The sequence below is a fragment of the Delphinapterus leucas genome, chromosome 2, assembly GCF_059928025.1.
Source record: "Delphinapterus leucas isolate spDelLeu-1000000601 "Yukka" chromosome 2, BTC_Dleu_Yukka2, whole genome shotgun sequence".
Taxonomy (NCBI): Eukaryota; Metazoa; Chordata; class Mammalia; order Artiodactyla; family Monodontidae; genus Delphinapterus; species Delphinapterus leucas.
In genome coordinates, this window is record NC_143130.1 from 121,473,844 (window position 1) to 121,482,296 (window position 8,453).

Genomic DNA, 8,453 nt, shown 5'->3' on the forward strand with positions numbered 1-8,453 from the left:
AAAAAATAAAAATAAATAAATAAAAATTAAGAATTCAATGGAATTTAACAATATATTGGACAGTGGAAGAGACAGTTAGTGAACTGAAAACAGGTCAGAAGACACTCCCCAGCATGCAGCATACAAGAAAAAGATGGAAAACATGGAAGAGAATGTAAAAGACTTAGAATTCCATGAGAAATCCTTAAGTTCTGGCATCCAGAAGAATAAGAATGGACAGTGGTCATTTTTGTGGAGATTTTAGCCTAGAATTTTCCAAAACTCATGAAAAATATCTGTCTTCCAACTTAGGAATCCAAATAAATCCCAAACAGAATAAATAAAAGGAAAGCCATACCTAAACAGATCATAGTGAAACTGGATAAAACCAAAAAGATCTTCAGTGCAGCCAGAGCAACTCGCCTTCACGAGAATAACAGTAGACTGACAGGTGACTTTTGAACAGCATCAATGCAAGTCAGAAAGAAACTGCTAACCTAGGATTTGTAACTAGCAAAAATAAAATCATTTTCAGATGAATAAAAAATTGAAAGAGTTCACCATTAGGAAACCTGCATCCAAAGGAATCTGCAAAGTATGTTTTCAGTTCACTAATTGTCTCTTCGTCCAATATGCTGTTAAATTCTCACTGACTTCTTCCAGAGAAAAGGGAAATGATGGCTGGAAATCAAGGGCTCAAAAATACAAAAAGAATAAAAAGAAAAGAAAGTTGTAAACGTGAGTAAATCTCAATAAACACTGATCCATTAAAAAATAATTATATGTACATAAGGAAGTATGTAAATGAAGTTAAGTGTTCTAAGCAGCTTGTATTACCCAGGAAGAGAGTAAAATTATCCATTAATATTAGACATTGATAAGTCAATGATACATTTTGTAATTTCTAGGATGAACACTAAAAGTATAGGGAAAGAGCATAATACAACTAAAAGAGAGCAAAAAAATCAATGATTAAAAAAAAAATCAATTGGAAGTTAAGAAGGCCAGATTCCATAGGACTTGAGGATATCTGCTGGGCCTCAGATTTTCTATTAAGGATCTGGGGCCACCATGGTCTCCAGCTATTAGAGTAGATATCAAATCAATTTGTTGGGGAAAGCAAGCATTCAGAAATTCCTGTTTACTTTTTTCTATACATAGGTGCTATGATGACATGGGGAGTGTCCCAGTTATTCAGAATCATTTCAACAAACTTGCTATGATAAGCATATCACATTCAAGACAGTCACTTCTTATATCCTGGGAAAGAATGGCAGATATGGAGACTTTTTTAGGGAGACTCTGGCAATTCTCCTCCTGATTTTCATTCCTCAAGAGGTAAAGATGGCAAATACGAGCTAGTAGCGGCAGCAAATTAGCTTATTCCTGGAGATTAAAGATTTAATGACAAAGAGTGATGTAAACAGGCAACATGCAGAAAATCTGGTGGCAGGACTGTTCACCTAAGTGCTTTGTTACATTCATAGAGGACTTGAGGAAGTTAAAGGTAACCAGAGAATGAAATCAAGGATTCAGACTCTGATTTGAGCATCTTCCAACATTACAGAGGAATAGAGTCCTGTAAAGTGCCTCAGATACTTTCTATTCTGCCACATTTATTCTAGGTTTTCCTTTGTGATCATGATCAAAGATCTCAACCTTTCACCGCCAATTTATGTTGACTACAGGACTACTTGCTTCTGTCATCAAAAGCTCCTTGAAATTTGTTATGTCTGTTTCTGTGTGCATCAATATTCTGCAATTTTGCTCTTTGCCACTACATGTGAGATGGCTTTAAAATGTCACTGCCTCTTTTTTTTGAAAGCAAAGTAGAAGAAACTAAAAGTGACTGAGTAATGATAAAATACTTATTCTTTCCAGGTCCCAGGTTATCAGTTGAAATTGTAATACAGAAATCGCATCAGAAAGTCTTTGACAAGAAATGATATAATAATATACACCATTATTTTTAATGTAGCTGGATTCTTAGAGGAAATATTTCCAAAGCCACACTTTTTGTGCACTTCTTAGAGAGTGATTTTTTTTAAAGAAAGTCATTCTATGTATTATATATATTTTTTCTGTTTCCTGACTAATTTTTTACCAGAAATGGAGAAGAAATAGCAAATGTGTCATTATTTTAATAGGATGATTATTTGTCAAAGTGAGGTTTGGGGTTTAATTATAGTTTTAATGCATGTAGTTTAACTTCAAACTGAAATCCCTTTTGTGAAAAGACAGGTGTGTGAAATTTGAATACAATTTTAGAAAAACAATGAATACATTGCCAATTATTAACTTTAACAAGTTAAATAAATAAAACCATAATTCACTAATCTGAAACTATTTAGATACAAACAAATATTTATTCCTTTGTCTGGCATCTTTATATGTTTAGACAATGTGACCAAATTAAAATTGTTCATTGCTGAGTGACTACAAAACTGAACTTTGAATGAGCAAGGAAAGTGAGTAACAGTAGTCTAGCAGGGGAAATTTTTCTTCAGAACAGTGGTTTTAAGACCTTCTTTGTAAAAGCTAAAGCCTAAGTTCTTTTGGGAATTTCTCAGAGACTTAATTTTAGCAGTTAATAGTAATTCCCAGATACAATTATTTATAATTATTTACATTTCAATGAAAACAAATGTATAAATATTAGAGACTCTTCTCTAGAAGCTCTGGAATGTAAATTTCTATAAATTCATAAAAGAAAATTCTTTGTAATTTTAACATTAAAAGAAGTTTTGTGGATGATTGGTTCAAGATGGCGGAGTAGAAGGACGTGTGCTCACTCCCTCTTGAAAGAGCACAGGAATCACAACTAACTGCTGAGCAATCATCAGCAGGAAGACGCTGGAACTCACCAAAAAAGACACTCCACTTCCAAAGACAAAGGAGAAGCCAAAATGAGATGGTAGGAGGGTCGCAATCACAATAAAATCAAATCCCACAACTGCTGGGTGGGTGACACGCAAAACTGGAGAACAATTATACCACAGAAGTCCACCCACAGCAGTGAAGGTTCTGAGGCCCACGTCAGGCTTCCCAACCTGGGGGTCTGGCAACGGGGGGAGGAATTCCCAGAGAATTAGACTTTGAAGGCTGGTGGGATTTGATTGCAGGACTTCAACAGGACTGGGGGAAACAACGACTCCACTATTGGAGGGCACACAAAAAGTAGTGTGCATATCAGGACAGGACACGGGGGAAGGAACAGTGACCCCACAGGAGACTGAACCGGACCTACCAGCTAGTGTTAGAGGGTCTCCTGAAGAGGCGGGGGATGGCTGTGGCTCACCACAGGAACAAGGACACTGGCAGCAGAAGTTCTGGGAAGTACTGCTTGGCATAAGCCCTCCTGGAATCCGCCATTAGCCACACCAAAGAGCCTGTAGGGTCCAGTGCTGGGTCACGGTAGGCCAAACAACCAACAGGGAGGGAATTCAGCCCCACCCATCAGCAGACAAGGAGACTAAACTTTTAATGAGCTCTTCCCGCAAGAGCAACACCCAGCTCTACCCACCACCAGTCCCTCCCATCAGGAAGCTTACTCAAGCCTCTTAGATAGCCTCATCCACCAGAGGGCAGGCAGCAGAAGCAAGAACTACAGTCCTGTAGCTGATGGAATGAAAACCACATTCACAGAAAGATGGACAAAATGAAAAGGCAGAGGAATACGTACCAGATGAAGGAACAAGATAAAACCCCAGAAAAACAACTAAATGAACTGGAGATAGGCAACCTTCCATAAAAAGAATTAAGAATAAAGATACTGAAGATGATCCAGGACCTCAGAAAAAGAATGGAGGCAAAGATCAAGAAGATACAAGAAATGTTTAAAAAAGACCTAGACAAATTAAAGAACAAACACCTAGAAGAATTAAAGAACAAACAGAGATGAACAATACAATAACTGAAATGAAAAACAAACTACAAGGAATCAATGGCAGAATAACTGAGGCAGAAGAGCGGATAAGTGACCTGTAAGACAGAATGCTGGAATTCACTGCTGCAGAAGAGAATAAAGAAAAGAGAAAGAAAAGAAATGAAGACAGCCTAAGAGACCTCTGGTACAACATTAAATGTACCAACATTCGCATCATAGGAGTCCCAGAAGGAGAAGAGAGAGAGAGAGGACCCGAGAAAATATTTGAAGAGATTATAGTTGAAAACTTCCCTAACATGGGAAAGGAAATAGCGACCCAAGTCCAGGAAGTGCAGAGAGTCACAAGCAGGATAAGCTCAAGGAGAAAAGACCAAGACACATAGTAATCAAATTGACAAAAATTAAAGACAAACAATAACTATTAAAAGCAACAAGGGAAAAATGACAAATAACTTATTAGGGAACTTCCGTAAGGTTAACAGCTGATTTCTCACCAGAAACTCTACAAGCCAGAAGGGAGTGGCACAATATATTTAAAGTGATGAAAGGGAAGAACCGACAACTGAGATTACTCTACCCAGAAAAGATCTCCTTCAGATTTGATAGAGAAATCAAAAGTTTTAAAGACACGCAAAAGCTAAGACAATTCAGCACCATCAAACCAGCTTTACAACAAATGCTGAAGGAACTTCTCTAAGTGGGAAACACAAGAGAAGAAAAACACCTACAAAAACAAACTTGAAACAATTAAGAATATGGTAACAGGAACATACATATTGATAATGACCTTAAATATGAATGGATTAAATGCTCCAACTAAAAGACACAGGCTTGCTGAATGGATACCAAAAAAAGACCCATATATACGCTGTCCAAAAGAGACCCACTTCAGACCTAGGGACATGTACAGACTGAAAGCAAAGGGATGGAAAAAGATATTCCATGTAAACAGGAATCAAAAGAAAGCTGGAGTAGCAATACTCATATCAGATAAAATGGATTTTAAAGTAAAGAATATTACAAGAGACAAGGAAGGACACTACAAAATGATCATGGGATCAATCCAAGAAGAAGATATAACAATTATAAATATATATGCACCCAAGGGGACCAGGGGACGATGGTGGAAGAATAAGCCATGGAGATCACCTATCTCCCCACAGATACACCAGAAATACATCTACACGTGGAACAACTCCTACAGAACACCTACTGAACGCTGGCAGAAGACCTCAGACCTCCCAAAAGGCAAGAAACCCCCCACGTACCTGGGTAGGGCAAAAGAAAAAAGAATAAACAGAGACAAAAGGATCGGGACGGGACCTGCACCAGTAGGAGGGAGCTGTGAAGCAGGAAAGGTTTCCACACACTATGAAGCCCCTTCTTAGTCGGAGACTGTGGGTGGTGGAGGAGGAAAGCTTCAGAGCTGCGGAGGAGAGCACAGCAACCGGGGTGCGGAGGGCAAAGCAGAAAGATTCCCGCACAGAGGATCGGTGCTGACCGGCACTCGCCAGCCCGAGAGGCTTGTCTGCTCACACGCTGGGGTGGGCGGGGCTGGGAGCTGAGGCTCGGTCTTCAGTCGCAGCACAGGGAGAGGACTGGGGTTGGCAGTGTGAACACAGTCTGCAGGGGGTTAGTGCTCCACGGCTAGCCGGGCAGGAGTCCGGGAAAAAGTCTGGACATGCCGAAGAGGCAAGAGATTTTTTCTTCCCTCTTTGTTTCCTGGTGCGCGAGGAGAGGGGATTAAGAGCGCTGCTTAAAGGAGCTCCAGAGATGGGCATGAGCCGCGACTAACAGTGTGGACCCCAGAGACGGGCATAAGACGCTAAGGCTGCTGCTGCCACCACGAAGAAGCCTGTGTGTGAGCACAGGTCACTGTCCACACCCCTCTTCCGGGGAGCCTGTGCAGCCCACCACTGCGAGGGTCCCGGGATCCAGGCGCAACTTCCCCAGGACGCACGGCCACCTCAGGCTGGTGCTACATCACTCTGGCCTCGGCCGCCACAGGCACGCCCCGCACTCCGTACCCCTCCCTCGCCCCAGCCTGAGTGAGCCAGAGTCCCGGAAGAGGCTGCTCCTTTAACCCCGTCATGTCTAAGCAAAGAACAGACGCCCTCCGGTGACCTACATGCAGAGGCGGGGCCAAATCCAAAACTGAGCCCCGGGAGCTGTGAGAACAAAGAAGAGAAAGGGAAATCTCTCCCAGCAGCCTTAGAAGCAGCAGATTAAAGCTGCACAATCAACTTGATGTACCCTGCATCTGTGGAATACATGAATAGACAATGAATCATTCCAAATTGAGGAGGTTGACTTTGAGAGCAAGATTTAAGATTTTTTCCCCTTTTCCTCTTTTTGTGAGTGTGTATGTATATGCTTCTGTGTGAGATTTTGTCTGTATAGCTTTGCTTCTACCATTTGTCCTAGGGTTCTATCCGTCTGTTTTTCTTTTTTTCTTTAAAAAAATTTTTTTTCTTAACATATATTTTTTATTTTAATAACTTTATTTTATTTTATCTTACTTTATTTTATTTTATCTTCTTCCTTTCTTTCTTTCTTTCCTTTCTTCCCTCCGTCCCTCCTACCTCCCTCCCTCCCTCTGTCCTTTCTTCCTCTCTCTCTCTCTCTCTCTCTCTCTCCTTTTTCTCCCTTTTATTCTGAGCCGTGTGGATGAAAGGCTCTTGGTACTGCAGCCAGGAGTCAGTGCTGTGCCTCTGAGGTGGGTGAGCCAACTTCAGGAGGCTGGTCCACAAGAGACCTCCCAGGTCCACATAATATCAAGCGGCAAAAATCTCCCAGAGATCCCCATCTAAACACCAGCACCCAGCTTCACTCAATGACCAGCAAGCTACAGTGCTGGACACCCTACGCCAAACAACTAGCAAGACAGGAACGCAACCCCACCCATTAGCAGCGAGGCTGCCTAAAATCATAATAAGTCCACAGACACCCCAAAACACACCACCAGGTGTGGACCTGCCCACCAGAAAGACAAGATCCAGCCTCATCCACCAGAACACAGGCACTAGTCCCCTCCACCAGGAAGCCTACACAATCTACTGAAACAACTTTAACCACTGGGGACAGACATCAAAAACAACAGGAACTACAAACCTGCAACCTGCAAAAAGGAGACCCCAAACACAGTAAGATAAGCAAAATGAGAAGACAGAGAAATACACAGCAGATGAAGGAGCAAGATAAAAACCCATCAGACCTAACAAATGAAGAGGAAATAGGCAGTCTACCTGAAAAAGAATTCAAAATAATGATAGTAAAGATGATTCAAAATCTTGGAAACACAATAGACAAAATGCAAGAAGCATTTAACAAGGACCTAGAAGAACTAAAGAGGAAACAAGCAACAATAAACAACACAATAAATGAAATTAAAAGTACTCTAGATGGGATCAATAGCAGAATAACTGAGGCAGAAGAACGGATAAGTGACCTGGAAGATAAAATAGTGGAAAGAACTACTGCAGAGAAGAATAAACAAAAAAGAATAAAAAGAACTGAGGACAGTCTCAGAGACCTCTGGGACAACATTAAACCCACAAACATTCAAATTATAGGGGTTCCAAAAGAAGAAGAGAAAAAGAAAGGGACTGAAAAAATATTTGAAGAGATTATAGTTGAAAACTTCCCTAATATGGGAAAGGAAATAGTTAATCAAGTCCAGGAAGCACAGAGAGTCCCATACAGGATAAATCCAAGGAGAAATACGCCAAGACACATATTAATCAAACTATCAAAAATTAAATACAAAGAAAACATATTAAAAGCAGCAAGGGAAAAACAACAAATAACACACAAGGGAATCCCCATAAGGTTAACAGCTGATCTTTCAGCAGAAACTCTGCAAGCCAAAAGGGACTCGCAGGACATATTTAAAGTGATGAAGGAGAAAAACCTGCAACCAAGATTACTCTACCCAGCAAGGATCTCATTAAGATTTCATGGAGAAATTAAAACCTTTACAGACAACCAAAACTGAGAGAGTTCAGCACCACCAAGCCAGCTTTACAACAAATGCTAAAGGAATTTCTATAGGAAAGAAACACAAGAGAAGAAAAAGACCTACAATAATGAAGCCAAAACAATTAAGAAAATGGGAATAGGAACATACATATCAATAATAACCTTAAATGTAAAAGGACTAAATGCTCCCACCAAAAGACACAGATTGGCTGAATGGATACAAAAACAAGACCCATATATATGCTGTCTACAAGAGACCCACTTCAGACATACAGACACATACAGACTGAAAGTAAGGGGATGGAAAAAGATATTCCATGCAAATGGAAACCAAAAGTAAGCTGGAGTAGCAATTCTCATATCAGACAAAATAGACTTTAAAATAAAGACTACTACAAGAGACAAAGAAGGACACTACATAATAAACAAGTGATCAATCCAAGAAAAAGATATAACAATTGTAAATATTTATGCACCCAACATAGGAGCACCTCAATACATAAGGCAAATACTAACAGACATAAAAGGGGAAATCGACAGTAACACATTCACAGCAGGGGACTTTAACACCCCACTTTCACCAATGGACAGATCATCCAAAATGAAAATA

General features: G+C 40.3%; 1 pseudogene; it reads left to right on the top strand.

Moving 5' to 3' along the window:
• The first annotated feature begins 380 nt into the window (after positions 1-380).
• On the top strand, positions 381-2,402 carry LOC149750276 (general transcription factor IIH subunit 3 pseudogene; annotated as a pseudogene).
• Positions 2,403-8,453: the final 6,051 nt, after the last annotated feature.